Source organism: Engystomops pustulosus, chromosome 6 (assembly GCF_040894005.1).
Source record: "Engystomops pustulosus chromosome 6, aEngPut4.maternal, whole genome shotgun sequence".
Lineage (NCBI taxonomy): Eukaryota > Metazoa > Chordata > Amphibia > Anura > Leptodactylidae > Engystomops > Engystomops pustulosus.
This window is the reverse complement of record NC_092416.1, coordinates 40,996,409-41,014,828: the sequence shown is the minus strand read 5'-3', so window position 1 is coordinate 41,014,828 and position 18,420 is coordinate 40,996,409.

The window sequence follows — 18,420 nt, the reverse complement described above, 5'->3', positions numbered from 1 at the left end:
GCATGTAAAAAATATATTTAATCTCTGTTCAATAATAGCCTTTACTATACACTTAAAAATATCTTAAAATCTGTTTTTGAAATAAACCTATTGCTGGCACCTATTGTGGTTGAAGTCCAGATTCGGGGACCCATTTATAGAGGTTCAGGTCCGCTCATCACTAATACCTATTAATAAGACTCCTTTAGGTATAGAAAAACATAATAATTTGTCATGTGAGCTGTGAACAGACAAGTTGTACCTCACCATACAGTGTCTGTATTCTCTAAGGCAGTGATTTTCAACCTTTTTTGAGCCGCGGCACACTTTTTATACTTAATCCTGGGGAACACCACCAACCAAAATGACACTAAAATAGTCATATTATACATATAGTTAATAATATAGATTCTACATTTATTTTACTCACTCAGTGTGAAACCTGGGCCTGTTTCGATAAACACAAAAGGGATATCCTGGCAGGAATGGTGGAAAGACACACAGTATATGGTGCTGATTATTATGTGGCTCATATACTGCAAAATAAAGGGGTACAATGAGAAGTACTATGGCCATGAGGCCAGAGTACAAGTGCCAGCTCATATACTCAGCATATGAGCTGGTACTTGTAGTACTCCAGCCTCATGACTATAGTATTTCTCATTGTTATATGCAAAAGCTCATATAGTCAGCATTATTGGTGGGCATTACCTTGGCGGTGGGCAAATGCGAGAGTCTCTCCGCTCTCAGGATGATGCGCCGGACTCGGTGACGTCATTTTGTCACGCGAGGTTCAAAGCTTGCGCATGTGTTATTGTACACGTCTCCTACATTGTAAGAAGCCGTGACAGCGCATCGCTGCGCATTGCCGGGAAACAAAACACAGGGGGCACCATAGTTTGGGGAACTTTCCCCGCAGCACACCCGACCATGTGTCGCGGCACACTAGTGTGCCACGGCACACTGGTTGAAAATCACTGCTCTAAGGACCGGTTCATGACCAATTACAGGTAGTCCCCGGTAGATAGATACAGGTAGATAGGTTCTGTGGGTTTTTTTATTAAGTTGAGTTTGTATATAAGTCGGAACTGTATATTTTACCATTGTAACCCAAGCCAAATTTTTTTGTTCTCTGTGACAATTGGATTTAAAAAATGTTGTAATAAGATTGTAATAAGAACCAGGATTAACAATAAAGCTTCATTACAGACACCTGTGATAACTGTTACAGCTGTTTATTGTAACCCAGGGCTAAAGTACAGTAAATTACCAACATCCAGAGGTCCATTTGTAACTAGGGGTTTTGTGTATGGGGTTATCCTGACTCTCCACTGTGGAAGATAACAGGAGAGACGAAGCTAGTGAACTTGAATCCAGATTAGCAAATTATACTCTTTTTTTTATTCGCTGAAGCATCACTAAAATTTTTGTAACATTTGACGTTGTTCCAATTGTCCTACAATTTTTAACAAAAAGTTCTATCTCCGCTCTTGTTCTTGGATGAATGCAGGGTCAGCACCACCACTGGGCACACCCGGCCAAGCGCTAGGGCCCAGGGCTTCTGGGGGGGCCACATAAGGCTGTACATATGGAATCCATGGGGGTGAGGGGGGGCTTTATATAGAATACCTATGAAGGGGGTGATTGGTATAATAAACTATGGAAATCTTTAAGGGAACAGGAGACTGTTTTAGCTTCGGAATTTTAATGCCACCATGTGAGTTTACTGGAAAGGGGCCACATGAGGTTCTGTCGCCCAGGGGCCTCCTGAAACCTGGAGCCGATCCTGGATGGATGACAACAGTATTTTACAGTATTCGTCCTAAGCAAGTTAGAAGATATTTGAATTCGATTTGGTGCTTGAAAAATGCCAGTTTGGTGCCAAATCTTTGAACCACTCTAATCATGACCAATCCTTTTGTTCTTGGGGAGATAGCCACGGCCTCACTCATGGTAGTAGATTTTCGCCCCTCTCTGCTCTGCTTCAAAATACATACTTAAGTAGTCATAAATTGCAAGGCATGATTTTTGCCTTAAATTCAGACCATAGGTAAGATGATGAGTTAAATAGATAACTAATGATACACAAAGAAATGTAAAATACGCACACACGCAGGTGTCTTAGACACAGTCAAAGATTATTAATTTGTGTACTAACTATTTTATGTATGACAAGATTTTTGCTTTTGGTGAAAGGGAAGGGCATAGGTCTTTACGATCTGTAGCTTTACCAGTGATATCACCTAAAACAGAGGAGAGGAGTTGCCTACAGGTCTACCTAATATACTGGAAGTGCACAAAAAGAGTAGACAAACTTTGAGTTGAGTTGAAGGAGGTATCACCCCTGTGTACATACAGGCATGAAGTGTGTAGGACTGTAATCTTGAAGATCTTAAATGGTGAAAACTTATTCTGGATCAACACATCTGAATCAGCAGCAAGAATAAAACAGTCCTGGAGTTTGTGTAATTTTAGTTTCCACTGGTGAGTTATGTGAGTTTCTTCATATACATGTAGATAATGCTACTGAGGTCCATACTCTGAGATAGGCATAGACTGTCTATTAGAATGGTGCCCAATGGTGGTTAAAGTCAAATTAATCCAACATCTTGAGTCTCTAGCTATTATGAGATGAACTCAAGTATAAATAGCAACAAGGGAAATATTGGACTATCCTGTCTCATTTGGATTCTGTGAACCTTTATGTTGAAACATATTCTTATTTTCATTTTACATCAAAAGTTTCTTATAATTTTGATAACTGCTATCTAATATGTAAAAAATGGCAAATGGTATAAACTTCAAAGAAACTGGTGTGCACCTGTCCTAATCCTAGTTGCACTAATGCTAATGGTGGTGTGTTGGTGATTCACAATCACAATTCTGGAATTAATTAATAGTAACCATAGCCTTTTCTACTAACTCCTTCTTCTATTAGCTCATACTATAGCTAAATCCTACCAAACATTATTCCAATAATAATAATAATAATAATAATAATAATAATAATTCCTTTATTTATGTAGCGTCTACAGACTACGTAGCCCTACACAGAGCTTTCTAAATCAGTCCCTGTCCCCATGGGGCTCACAATCTAATCAACCTACCAGTATGTTTTGGAGTGTGGGAGGAAACCGGAGGAACCAGAGGAAACCCACGCAAACACGGAGCGAACATTCAAACTCTTTGCAGATGTTGACCCTGGAATTCCAACTCTTGTCATTGTTAATTCTGCCAACTCCTATCATAGCTTCTTCTATTCATTGGTACCATAGCTGTTCAACTAAGGCCCCTTCCACCCTTGCGTTGCAGATCACGTCAGAGTTTGATCAGGTTGCGATCAGGGTTTGGTCAGTGAAAAACTGACATTTTGCATCAGAGTGCAATCAGTTTTCAGTCAGAGTTTGTTCAGTGTCTCAGTTTTTCACGCGCGTTTTCAATGCAATTTCAATGCGTTTTTCACGCGCAGATAATGCGTGGGAAAAAGACTCAGGACTGAGCTCTATCTTTTCTATGGCAATTGATGCGTAAAAAACGCATTGCACTTGCATTGGATTTGCATGTGTCTCAGAGTGCGATGCGTTTTTGATGCGTCTCCATAGACTTGTATGGCGCGTTTTTCACGCGCGTGACTTGCAAAAGTAGAGCATGTCCAGATTTAAACGCGCATTAAAAAAAAACGCGCGTGTGTGCATGAAAAAAAATGCAAGTCTGAAAAAACCCATTGATTACAATGGGTCAGAGTGCAATGCAAGTTCTGTGCGTCAAAAGCACGCGCAGAAAACGCACGTGAAAAACGCAAGTGTGAAAGGGGCCTTACTCCTACCAAAGTTTCTTCATACTCCTGCATTAGCTTCTTCACTAGCTTCCTGACTAGCTCATACCACAACTTCTTCTACTAATTTCTACCAAAACTTTTTCTAACTCCTGCCAAAGCTTCTTCTATTAACTCTATTACCAGAGCGTATTTCAATTCCTACCAAAGTTTATTGTAAGAACTCTATTACCTCTCATCAGTTTCCTCTAGTCATTCCTACCACAGCTACTTCTACTCTTTGTCACCACAGCTTCTCCTACTAGCTCCTACCACAGCTTCTTCTAGTAGACCAGCTTCTTCTGCTAATTTCTCAGTTTCTTATATAGAATCCTTCACATTTTTTGCCACTAACTCATTGCAAGTTACACATTTAGCCATTCCTACATTGCTTTAGATAACATGCTGCACATTCATATCACACAACAAACGCCATTGAAGTTAAAGGAAAAGGTCAATTATAGGATAGCGGTGACTGTCAATATAAAAAGATAAGGGTCAAGTTTAACTTGGCTACATGTGTATTTGTCCCAGAGCATCTTTTTCATTGACACAGTTTACATTGTCATATTACATTCAATATTAAACAAATGAAACTCTTGATACATTACCATGAACCTGAAATTTGATATAACATGCAAAGCCACAGGAAATGTCTCCCAAATCATTTATCTAATTAACCATTTACTACAGGCCACAAATATTTCAATATTCCCCACAACCTTGTAGACATTATTCAAATAGAATAGATATACAAATAAAACAAAGTGTCCATTTCGATTTCTCATCATTTCTTTTGGAAAATACATTTACCCTTTCAACTAGAGATGAGCGAGCACTAAAATGCTCGGGTACTCGTTATTCGAGACGAACTTTTCCCGATGCTCGAGTGCTCGTCTCGAATAACGAACCCCATTGAAGTCAATGGGAGACTCGAGCATTTTTCAAGGGGACCAAGGCTCTGCACAGGGAAGCTTGGCCAAACACCTGGGAACCTCAGAAAAGGATGGAAACACCACGGAAATGGACAGGAAACAGCAGGGGCAGCATGCATGGATGCCTCTGAGGCTGCTTAATCGCACCATTATGCCAAAATTATGGGCAACAGCATGGCCATGACAGAGTGACAGAATGAAGCTAGATAGCATCTAAAACATGCAATAATTGACCCTGACACTATAGGGGACGGCATGCAGAGGCAGCGGCAGCAGGCTAGAGAGTGGCATGGCGACATACCCTAAATGGACTCAGGCTTCAAACCAATGGGTGGCAGAGAGGAACCAAAGGAGGTGAGCAAGAAGCGCTCAAATAATATCGGTACATGATAAAAGTTTGCCAGTATATTTTGTGGATTACACAGCAGGGTGGCGACAAAGTTAACATGGAAGCCATGAAAACAACCCAAAATTCTGCCTGACACAGCTCGTTTGATAAGGGGACCATGTATGGAGGCAGTGAACTAGTAGTAGATTAAAGGTGCTGCAGTTAAAACTATGTTAGTTGGATCTTGGCATGGAGTTGGCGCTCCGCTGCCAGGCGAGCTTTCGCCAATCCAAGCCCCTGTCTCTAGGCTACTCCCCAAACAGCACTTCTAAGAACCTTTTGTATAAGATCAAGTGTAGTAGCGTTCTTATAAGTTTAGGATATGGCGGGTGAGGGGAATGTAAACAGATGCGCAAGAAGCGCTGAAATAATATTGGTAAATGATAAAAGTTTATTAGTATATTTTGTGGATAACACAGCTGGGTGGCGACAAAGTTAACAACTTTGATGTGGAATCCATGAAAACAACCCAAATTTCTGCCTGACACACCTCGTTTGATAAAGGGACGATGTATGGAGGCAGCTATATGGACGACTTTTGAAGGTAGCAATGGAGACAACGTGTGGAGGCTGCTATGGAGACAATTTAATTTGGATAGTGCCTGTATGTGGCAGTCCCAAAAATTTTTCAAACCAGAGGAGCAGGTAGGTGGCCCTCCAGAAAAATAGAATAGATTGAGTGCCTGTATGTGGCAGTCCCAAAAAGTTTTCAAACCAGAGGAGCAGGTAGGTGGCCCTCCAGAAAAATAGAATAGATTGAGTGCCTGTATGTGGCAGTCCCAAAAAGTTTTCAAACCAGAGGAGCAGGTAGGTGGCCCTCCAGAAAAATTGAATAGATTGAGTGCTTGTATGTGGCACTCCCAAAAATTGTTTAAAACAGAGGACCGGGTCGGTGGCCCTCCAGAAAAATTAAATGCATAAAGTACTATAGCTAGAGCCAGTGGGCCCTGTCAAAAAATAGCCAGTTTCCTCTGCTTTACTGTACAAAGAGGAGGAGAAGGAGGAAAATGAGGAGGAGGAGGAGTGGATCAATTATTCAGGTTGAGCTTCCTTCACCTGGTGGAGATTGGAAATTATGAGAAATCCAGGCTTTATTCATCTTAATAAGCGTCAGCCTGTCAGCGCTGTCAGTCGACAGGCGTGTACGCTTATCGGTGATGATGCCACCAGCTGCACTGAAAACCCGCTCGGACAAGACGCTAGCGGCAGGGCAGGCAAGAACCTCCAAGGCGTACAGCGCCAGTTCGTGCCACATGTCCAGCTTTGAAACCCAGTAGTTGTAGGGAGCTGTGTGATCATTTAGGACGATGGTATGGTCAGCTACGTACTCCCTCACCATCTTTCTGTAAAGATCAGCCCTACTCTGCCGAGACTGGGGACAGGTGACAGTGTCTTGCTGGGGTGACATAAAGCTGGCAAAAGCCTTGTAAAGCGTACCCTTGCCAGTGCTGGACAAGCTGCCTGCTCGCCTACTCTCCCTCGCTACTTGTCCCGCAGAACTACGCACTCTGCCGCTAGCGCTGTCAGAAGGGAAATACTGTTTCAGCTTGTGAACCAGGGCCTGCTGGTATTCATGCATTCTCACACTCCTTTCCTCTGCAGGGATGAGAGTGGAAAGATTTTGCTTGTACCGTGGGTCCAGGAGAGTGAACACCCAGTAATCGGTGCTGGAATAAATTCTTTGAACGCGAGGGTCACGGGATAGGCAGCCTAGCATGAAATCTGCCATATGCGCCAGAGTACCAACGCGTAAGAATTCACTCCCCTCACTGGCCTGACTGTCCATTTCCTCCTCCTCCAACTCCTCCAACTCCTCTTCTTCTGCCCATACACGCTGAACAGTGAAGGACTCAACAATGGTCCCCTCTTGTGTCTCGCCAACATTCTCCTCCTCTTCCTCCTCATCCTCCTCCACCTCCACCTCCTCCGATATGCGCTGAGAAACAGACCTAAGGGTGCTTTGGCTATCAACAAGGGAATCTTCTTCCCCCGTCTCTTGTGACGAGCGCAAAGCTTCCGACTTCATGCTGATCAGAGAGTTTTTCAACAGGCCAAGCAGCGGGATGGTGAGGCTGATGATGGCGGCATCGCCACTGACCATCTGTGTTGACTCCTCAAAGTTACTCAGCACCTGACAGATATCAGACATCCACGTCCACTCCTCATTGTAGACTTGAGGAAGCTGACTGACCTGACTACCAGTTCTGGTGGAAGTTGACATCTGGCAGTCTACAATGGCTCGGCGCTGCTGGTAAACTCTGGATAACATGGTCAGTGTTGAATTCCACCTCGTGGGCACGTCGCACAACAGTCGGTGAGCGGGCAGTTGGAGGCGGCGCTGCGCTGCCCTGAGAGTGGCAGCATCTGTGCTGGACTTCCTGAAATGCGCACAGATGCGGCGCACCTTCGTGAGCAAATCTGACAGATTGGGGTATGTCTTGAGGAAACGCTGAACTATCAGATTTAACACATGGGCCAGGCATGGCTCATGTGTCAGTCTGCCGAGTTGCAGAGCCGCCACCAGGTTACGGCCGTTGTCACACACAACCATGCCTGGCTTCAGGTTCAGCGGTGCCAGCCACAGATCAGTCTGCGCCGTGATGCCCTGTAATAGCTCTTGGGCGGTGGGCCTTTTATCGCCTAGGCTCAGCAGTTTGAGCACCGCCTGCTGTCGCTTAGCAACGGCACTGCTGCTGTGCCTAGAGCTACCGACTGATGGCGCCGTGCCCACGGATGGTAGTTCGGAGGAGGAGGTGGAGGAGGGGTGGGAGGAGGAGGAGGCATAGTAGGCCTGAAACACCTGGACCGAGGTAGGCCCCGCAATCCTCGGCGTCGGCAGTATATGACCAGCCCCAGGGTCAGACTCGGTCCCAGCCTCCACCAAGTTAACCCAATGTGCCGTCAGCGATATATAGTGGCCCTGCCCGGCAGCACTCGTCCACGTGTCCGTGGTCAGGTGGACCTTGTCAGAAACGGCGTTGGTCAGGGCACGGGTGATGTTGTCTGACACGTGCTGGTGCAGGGCTGGGACGGCACATCGGGAAAAGTAGTGGCGGCTGGGGACCGAATACCGAGGGGCGGCCGCCGCCATGAGGTTGCGAAAGGCCTCGGTCTCTACTAGCCTATAGGGCAGCATCTCCAGGCTAAGCAATCTGGAGATGTGCACATTAAGGGCTTGGGCGTGCGGGTGGGTTGCACTATATTTGCGTTTCCGCTCCAGCGTCTGGGGTATGGAGAGCTGAACGCTGGTGGATGCTGTGGAGGATCGTGGAGGCGACGATGGGGTTTTTGTGGCAGGGTCCTGGGCAGGGGGCTGACTATCAGCTGACACAGGGGAAGGAGCAGTGGTGTGCACGGCCGGAGGTGAACGGGCTTGTTGCCACTGAGTGGGGTGTTTAGCATTCATATGCCTGCGCATACTGGTGGTAGTTAAGCTAGTAGTGGTGGAACCCCTGCTGAGCCTGGTTTGGCAAATGTTGCACACCACAGTCCGTCGGTCATCCGGTGTTTCCTTAAAGAACCTCCAGACTTCTGAAGATCTAGCCCTCGCCGCAAGAGCCCTCGCCACGGGAGCTTCACTAGTTGACACATTTGGCGCTGATGCACCAGCTCTGGCCCTGCCTCTCCGTCTGGCCCCACCACTGCCTCTTCCAACCTGTTCTGGTCGAGGACTCTCCTCCGTCTCAGAAGCACTGTGTTCACCCGGCCTCTCAACCCAGCTTGGGTCTGTCACCTCATCATCCTCCGATCCCTCAGTCTGCTCCCCCCTCGGACTTCCTGCCCTGACAACAACTTCCCCACTGTCTGACAACCGTGTCTCCTCATCGTCGGACACCTCTTTACACACTTCCACTACGTCAAGAAGGTCATCATCACCCACAGACTGTGACTGGTGGAAAACCTGGGCATCGGAAAATTGCTCAGCAGCAACCGGACCTGTGGTTTGTGACTGTGGGAAGGGTCCAGAAAACAGTTCCTCAGAGTATGCCGGTTCAAATGCCAAATTTTCCTGGGAGGGGGCAGACTGGGGGGGAGGAGGCTGAGGTGCAGGAGCTGGAGGAGTGGCGATTTCGGTGACATGGGTGGACTGCGTGGAAGACTGACTGGTGGACAAATTGCTCGAAGCATTGTCAGCAATCCACGACATCACCTGTTCGCACTGTTCTGGCCTCAACAGTGCTCTACCACGAGTCCCAGTAACTTCAGACATGAACCTAGGGAGTGTAGCTCTGCGGCGTTCCCCTGCTCCCTCATAAGCAGGTGGTGTCTCACCCCGGCCAGGACCACGGCCTCTGACCCCTGCAGTAGTTGGACGGCCACGTCCCCGCCCTCGTCCTCTACCCCTAGCCCTCGGGTTAAACATTTTTAAAATGAGAGTTATAGCTTTAATTTTTTTTAAACTTTTTTTTGTGTTTTTTTTTTTTTTTTGTGTTTTTGAGTTTTTAAAACCAAACAATGCTATCCTATTGCTATGGCTATTTTCTAGCCAAGTATGAAAGCACACTACTATGCCAGATGAGATGACACCGAGTTATTAAACAAAATAAACGTAAAATAAAAAAGGACAAATGGCAGACTGTGCCTAATTGAAATCCAACCCCTACTAAATTTTCCCACTTCGGTCTTTGCAATGGATATGTGCGTCACTAAGCGCAAAACACAGCGGTCGCAAGTCTCACTACAAATTGCTGACAATTGGCTAGTAGATGCACTGCAGCAAGTACAGCCACCAGCAGATCAACCAGAAATCAAATATATAACGCTACTGTAGGCGTAAGCCATTTGGATTCTCCTATGGCTATTTTCTAGCCAAGTATGAAAGCACACTACTATGCCAGATGAGATGACGCTGAGTTATTAAACAAAATAAACGTAAAATAAAAAAGGACAAATGGCAGACTGTGCCTAATTGAAATCCAACCCCTACTAAATTTTCCCACTTCGGTCTTTGCAATGGATATGTGCGTCACTAAGCGCAAAACACAGCGGTCGCAAGTCTCACTACAAATTGCTCACAATTGGCTAGTAGATGCACTGCAGCAAGTACAGCCACCAGCAGATCAACCAGAAATCAAATATATAACGCTACTGTAGGCGTAAGCCGTTTGGATTCTCCTATGGCTATTTTCTAGCCAAGTATGAAAGCACACTACTATGCCAGATGAGATGACGCTGAGTTATTAAACAAAATAAACGTAAAATAAAAAAGGACAAATGGCAGACTGTGCCTAATTGAAATCCAACCCCTACTAAATTTTCCCACTTCGGTCTTTGCAATGGATATGTGCGTCACTAAGCGCAAAACACAGCGGTCGCAAGTCTCACTACAAATTGCTCACAATTGGCTAGTAGATGCACTGCAGCAAGTACAGCCACCAGCAGATCAACCAGAAATCAAATATATAACGCTACTGTAGGCGTAAGCCGTTTGGATTCTCCTATGGCTATTTTCTAGCCAAGTATGAAAGCACACTACTATGCCAGATGAGATGACACTGAGTTATTAAACAAAATAAACGTAAAATAAAAAAGGAAAAATGGCAGACTGTGCCTAATTGAAATCCAACCCCTACTAAATTTTCCCACTTTGGTGTTTGAGGTGGATATGTGTGCCACTAAGAGCTAAACACAACGGTAGCAAGTCCCCCTGCAAATTCCTCACAAAATGGTACTAGATGCAAATAAAAAAAAAAAAAAGTAGAACGTTATTGTAGCCCTAAGAAGGGCTGTTGGGTTCTTGGAGAATCACTCCTGCCTAACAGTAAGCTAATAGAACACCCTAACGCTTTCCCTGACCAGCAGCAGCTCTCTCCCTAGCGGCATCCAGACACAGAATGATCCGAGCAGCGCGGGCAGCGGCTAGTCTATCCCAGGGTCACCTGATCTGGCCAGCCAACCACTGCTATCGACGTGTAAGGGTACCACGTCATGCTGGGTGGAGTGCAGAGTCTCCTGGCTTGTGATTGGCTCTGTTTCTGGCCGCCAAAAAGCAAAACGGCGGGAGCTGCCATTTTCTCGAGCGGGCGAAGTATTCGTCCGAGCAACGAGCAGTTTCGAGTACGCTAATGCTCGAACGAGCATCAAGCTCGGACGAGCATGTTCGCTCATCTCTACTTTCAACCTGTGAATGAGCATGTGAAATAGACACCCAATCCTGTACATTTTACATATTGGCTATAGCTAGTACAACACAAAGTAGTAGCTGTATACAAGTAGCAGTATACTAGATCTGCAGGCATCTTATGTTTTCATGCCAAGGTCTGACAAAAAACACATAGACCCCAGATCTACCAAAATAGTCTGCCCATTAGATCATGCTGAACCATGATGATCGAACAGTTAATCATGTTAGGGCATCACACTAGGTGCTTCATAGCATTACATAAACTATAAAATAATAACTGTAAAAAAACTGTGTAAGAAGTCTAGTTAAATGTAGAGATGAGCAAATCATTAAAGATTGGATTCATAGAAGCTTTGCCAAAATTTTTGTAGGATTGGTTTGAACTGATGGTGTCTCAGTTGTCTTGGTATTGTTAACTGTATTGGTTTGTACGCCCCTATCGCACTCAAAAACACAGATAGAGGGGGTTATACACCTTTTATGTGATTGCATAAATTTTTCAAAATTTGTTCAATTTTCAGTTTCCCCTTAAATTTAACAGAAACCATTATAAGTTCCTTGAAATCAAAGGACATTTTAACAGATTAGTTGGATTTCCTTTATTATTTTGCCTACAAGATTTATCCAAATTGAATCTATTTGATGCCTGAATTATTAAGAGATAAGAGCAAATGACAACACCATTGACACGGTTACCACGGATGCTTCATCAGGTCAATTCATGAGTTTCCGGTAGGATAAGCTATGTTACTATCAGACAACGCGTTTCGCACCCTTACTGTGGGAGCTTCATCAGGTCACTTCATAAGTTTCTGGTAGGATAAGTTATGTACATTACTTCATACAAAACTCTTGAATTGACCTGATGAAGCACCCGCAGTAAGGATGTGAAACGTGTAAGTCTGATGTCTACAGCCAACCTTAGCTACCTAACAATAGCAGTGTCAGTGAGGAGATGGGCTAGCCTCACTGTATTCTGCAGCTCCCTGTCTCTGGACTGTAACTGAGGGCATCAATAAAGTTATTTTTCTTATTTTGAAGAATCATGGCCATGGATAGATTCAACAGTGGAGTGCATATAAAGATATTTAAATATTACTGTGTTTGGTTTGTGGTGGGGTCACTCGTGACAGGTTCTCTTTAAGACAGAATACAACAGATTAAAGCCCATTTCACATTATTTTGTGATCAGGCCGTGATTAGGCCGTGATTAGGCCGTGATCACAGCCGTGACAAGCATTGTACCATGGATGGATCACTATGCTGTGGTTTTACCCGGCACGGCACTAGTTACGGCTGTGATCATGGAATAATGTGAAACGGGCCTTAGTCATGTGGTCAGTCATTAGGGTTAGGTCTGGGTTTCATGGGCCTACAGGCACTTTTAGTTACAATTTTATTGACCCTAATGTTCATCGATTAGGTATAAGGGGAATTTTTGGTGTACTTCCAAAGCAAATGACTCAGGTAGGTCCTTAATGCTGAGAATATCGTCCTTGATCTTGGTTTCATGATTGTCATTCAGTGTTTTATTATTAAATTTGTATTTTTTGAAGATTCTTGGAAATAATCAATCCTGTTAAGGTGCTATAATGACCACCATACAGATCTATTGAACCTCCTTTGGATATTTGCTCGACACTGATTGTAATGTCCATCAACAGGACATTAACTGGTCACAGAGCCTGTAGTAGCACTTTGCATAGAAGATCTTTTTGAGATTCAAGCCGTTGTCAGGGAAATATCCCTTTATCTCGATGTGATGTTGGTCCAAATCATTGTATAGTACGAGCTGCTCGGTGAATCACTCAGACCTTCACATGTTTGAGAGAATTCCAATTTATTTAGGTTGCAGACAGTTTTTATAGGTTCTTGAGACAAAGGAGCCTATTGACCATACCCACATTCCATTAGCCTTCAAGAGGATGTAACTGAAAGATGATCCGTGTACACGGGGGGATGGTGGGAAATGGTACATAGGAGTCTTTTCTATCAATAGAGCCAAAAATCTTTGTATAGATACATGTTACACAAAAGAAAATGGATTCCATTCCCTCACAATTCCTCCCTTTTGTGAATAATTTCAGGTACTGCTCAGGTGGTACATTGACATGTGCTAGTCACACATCCAGGACTTATCTAACCTCTTCACCTGCTTCCCTCCTGAGCATCCTGAACATTATATCACAACACAATGAATTCGGTCCTAATATTAATGGTAGGTTCTCTACACTCTCTTGGCCAAATTGTACATAGGTATAACCACTCCCTCTGTAGAATTAGGTGTATACCTAGGTCGATATCGCACAATCCTTGGTTTCCTTCGCCACAGTTTTACAACAAGCCAGATTACTACTCTTATGCAGATATAAACAAATACACATAACAAAATGATTTGAAATATTGCTTGCAAAACTCCCATGAGCCACCCAAAAATACCCTTAAACCAATTGGCGGGGTTTAAGGATGCGAATGTGTCAGACCACCAGCTGTCCTTATTACTATCATGCTCCTTGAGCCATCTATCTCTAAAATCAGCAATTTTTGCTAAATTCGTCTTAATTTGCATGTTGCCTTGAGGATCGATGTAATGACAACATGTTGGCCCTATGACTTGACACATGCCACCCTGGGACGCAGTGATGTAATCTAAAACTAATGTATGTTGGTTGGTTACCACAATTAACTGTCTCTGGATGACATTTGTCTTATTCACAGCCCCCAAAATCTGAAAAATGTGTTGATCTAGATAATCTGTGGCTTCTACCAATTTATCCCACATCTGCATTATCATAGGATAAATAAAAAGTGTGCTGAAGATTGTGTTAGCTGTTCCCATCTCCACCACATGTGGGCGTCCGTCTGGTCTAGGAAGATTATCTGCTTTTCTCTTGTGTAATGTGTGCTTGGGAATAAGATTCACATTTGGTATGGGGGACAATAAAAGTGGCAGGAGTAAGGCGAGCCAGTGTACAAACTCCTGTAAAATTGCTAGGAAGCCATTTATAAGCCTGATGGCCACATACAACATATATGTTTTTCGGTACTCCAACGAAAGTGCCATTAAAAAGCTCTGCTACCCATCGGACTAGCATGTTCACCTTCAGGATTTCACTCACTTCCTGTTGGAAAAAGGTGTCATTTGAAAGGAAACCTGCAAATCCAACAATCTTTGGGTAATACATCATCTCTCATATCTTTTAAAAGGACTTGGTGATGCTTAATGAGCAAGTTATCCCAATCCCCACTCAACATCTCGTTGAAAGTTCTTCCAAGGGGTAATATCAATAGTATCTTAAGTAATATTAACATTTGGAGATACAGATTCATCTTCATGAGCAGCTGGATTCAATACTCTTTTGCAATGGCTGGCGTGAATCCAATTAGGCTTCCTTGTAACTTCACGGAAGTAGATGTGGTCAGAAGGACTTGAAATGGTCCTTCAAAACGTGGCTCAAGACTTTTTCTCACATGTCGCTTCAAGACCACCCAATCTCCAGGTTGTAGATTATGTGATCCTCCTACTGCATCATGGTCTGGAATAGAAGCAAAAACTTGTTTATGCACCATAGCTAGATGTTTTTGCAGGGCTTGGACGTATCCTGTCAATTCTCCATGGTACATCTGTAAAACTTGTGGAAAATATAAGCCCATTCTAGGAGCAGATCCAAAGAGAATCTCAAAAGGTGAGAGGCCTGTTTTCCTGTTGGGAGTGTACCTTATAGAAAATAAGGCCAAAGGAAGACAATCAACCCAGTTCATCCCTGTCTCTTCCATGGCTTTCTGAATTTTTAACTTAAGAGTCCCATTTAACCTCTCCACCTTCCCACTACTCTGTGGATGATAGGGGGTATGGAAGGCCTGTTCAATCCCAAGTGCTCCCATTACCTCCCTCATCACCTCCCCTGTAAAGTGGGAACCTCTATCACTCTCTATGGTCTCTGGAATCCCAAATCTACAGACTAGCTCCCTCATTAACTTCTGTGCTGTGTTTTTTTGCTGTGGCTTTTGTCACAGGATAGGCTTCAGGCCACCCAGAAAAGAGGTCCACACACACAAGTACATATTCATAGCTACTTACCTTTGGTAGCTGTATATAGTCAATCTGCAACCTCTGGAAGGGGTAGAGCGGCTTCGGAGTGTATATATGAGGGTCTTCACTACTCTCCCTACATTGTACTAGGTATATATAAACATACTTGTGTAATTGGACAGTAGCAAAAGTGAATCTAAGTGATACTCAATACTTATCCACCACGGAGCATATAGAGTCTTAGCCTGGTGAACCATCATAGGGTAAAGGGCCCTTGGCAGACATTGCTTGTCACCTCTTTGCCATAGTCCACCCTCCATCCATGGGGTCCCAGTGTTACTCCAGTCTTGCTTCCTCACCTGTGAAGCCAGTTTCTATATAGACAGGAGTATAGATAACCCTAGTGGGCCAGCGAGGGTCACGGACTGTACTGATCCAGGCTCCTTCCCCTAGGCTTTCTAGTAACCAGTATGGTCACTTCATGTGTTAGAGCTTTATAGGTTTTACCTTCTAGGATGGACCTTCATTGTAACACTAAGGCCTCTATCAGCTATTTCAAAGTCTCATAGTTGTTGATAAACTTACTATATGAGGTTAGGAATCATAAGGAATCCCACAAGACTCACATTCTTCCCCTCTGCCACTTTACACCCCTCCATCAGCGCCTTCACCTCCGCCTCCTGTACAGACAGGTAGGTCAGGAGTGGTTCTGCTGCTGTTACCTCATGTTGTGTGACCGCTGCACATCTGATGTAGAATTAACCTCATTCCTGGTTTCTAAAGCCATCTACAAAAAACTCAAAATGCAGATTAATGAGATATTCAGTTCTGACATTACAAAAAGGTAACTGGTTCATTTATCATTAAGTTAATAGAAAATTTTAAATACAACCCGTCTACCTCATGTCTCCCCCCTTTGAATCTAGCGAAAATAGTGGAGCTGGATTCAATGTAATACATCATAAAGAGGGCACATTGTAACCAAGGCTTCTAGTCATGAAGAGGTGAAATGATAGTAACAGGATAATCCAAAACTACTACAGAAGCTTTTTATACACAGGCAGCAGTAGGATACAAAACCAAGAAGGGTCCAGGTTGTCATGTGACACACGATCAGCAGAGCTTCCGGCCTGTGTCCTCTCCTCTGAGGTGCTTGGCTTAAACTTAAATGAGAACAATAAAAAGTGAACAATATGTTCCAGAAAAAACACAGTTTTGGGACCAATGCCGATGTATCAATGCTGTATAATAGGAGCCATACAGAATACAAATTCCTTAGATCTTATTATAACCTATACAGTCATACTGGGGCCACATACTGGGGACACATACTGGGCAGAAGCATCACTAGAGACAGTGACGTAGGAGGCTTCTAGGTGTGTTATAACTTCTGCCTAAAAAGCTCCTAATAATAATCTCAGTCATAGCTGCTGAATAGGACTAATAGTATGGGATCATAGGGAGCTTTTACTCCTGGTTAAAACATTAAAATTACAGATGTTGCACTGAATCAATCCCAAAATCTGCTATGGGGTTATCAATAATGAACACACATTCTCATTGTTCCTTTCTTCTCTTAACATTCCAACATGTGCTCCCCCTCCCCCCCCTCCTGTGTTCACTGAGACAAGGGGGGGAGGCAGCCCCCTCCTTCTCCCTGTGGTGTCTGTAGTACTAAGTGTCCCAGCATACCAAGAGAACAAAGAAAGAATCCAACACACCATTTGTAACATCTAAGTTCACTCCAATTGCAAAATTGCTAAAACTTTTGACCACACCCTTCACACTTTAGGTGTATTTATAAAGTTTTACACTACATGTCTGATGTTTTTAAACATAAATCACAGGATCTCTCAGGTCCAAGCCTACAATGAACAATTGTCCACAATTGTGTGCTGTGCTTTCCTCACATCTGGTAACTGATGAAATACCACTAGCACTACACATGATATAGGCAAAACACATATTTATCTCTTTGCCATTATCTGCAGGACGGTATAAAGGAATAAACTCATAGAACATCTACAGTATCTGGCAAGGGTCAGCTCAGGGAATCCAATTTGGACTGCACAACCGTCCAGGAGCTCTCCCCACAGAAGACCAAAATCCGTAACAAATATGTTACTACCCGGGTTTTTGGACCTTGTAGTTCTGAGAGGTGACTCTTAGATAAGCAGGCACAGTCTCCTACATTTATTCCCTGGGTACTATATCTTAGTTGTCTTCTAAAGTTACAACAATACAGCTAAATACAGCTAAATACAGCTGAGCGGACTGTGGGATGCAAATCCAAAGATCTTTAGGCAATGCATCATTACCCATACCACTGGTCTACTAAAGTATATCAAAGTGAGAAACATCTGCCCCCTACAGGACAAACATCTGAACACTACGTCTTTGTTCTCTGCAGAGCCCGCACTTTTTCAAATCTAGACTTGACCGGATATATTCCAGTGTGGGGGTTGGGTCTAGGTGCCACATTGCATGCACATGTCTCCGCCAGTCTGTTTCTTTGTTTCCATACATCAATTCATCCACCATTTTTGGGTGGAGGCAGAAATTTTTTCTACTAAATGTTGTCTTTTGTCTGTCCAACGTTTCTGTCCGTCATCGTCATAACATTCATACAACATACAATTTCCTATGGCTGTTTCTTTATAACCTCCTCTGGTCACTTCCTCTGTAACTTTCTTCTATCCACTTGCAATTTCCATCATATCATTATCATTATGCAACCAGCCTTTGTTCTTTTAAGAACCTTTCCATTTACCAACATACAAACAACCATCTTTTTGATATACTTGTCCTTTTTCCAACATTCTCTGACATCCATTTTACAGCTTCTTTTTTTTTTTTTATCATTCAAGATCCGTACGTCTGGTTTTCCCTCTGAATTGCCTCTCATCCTACCTAGCAATTTTTCCCATAATTTTCCTATATTATATCTCTAGTGCCGGCACACCCTCGCAGTCCCCCACTCTTCCTTAGGGCAGTTTTAACCACTTCTAATTCTAAAATTTTTTTTTTTTTTTAAACCGTTTGCCCGTCAAGAGATGACTGCAGTCCCCTTCCATGAAGCAGCTCTGGAACCTACCACACAAAATAAATTTATAAAGTCCGACTGTCCAAACTCAGTCTACTTTGTCT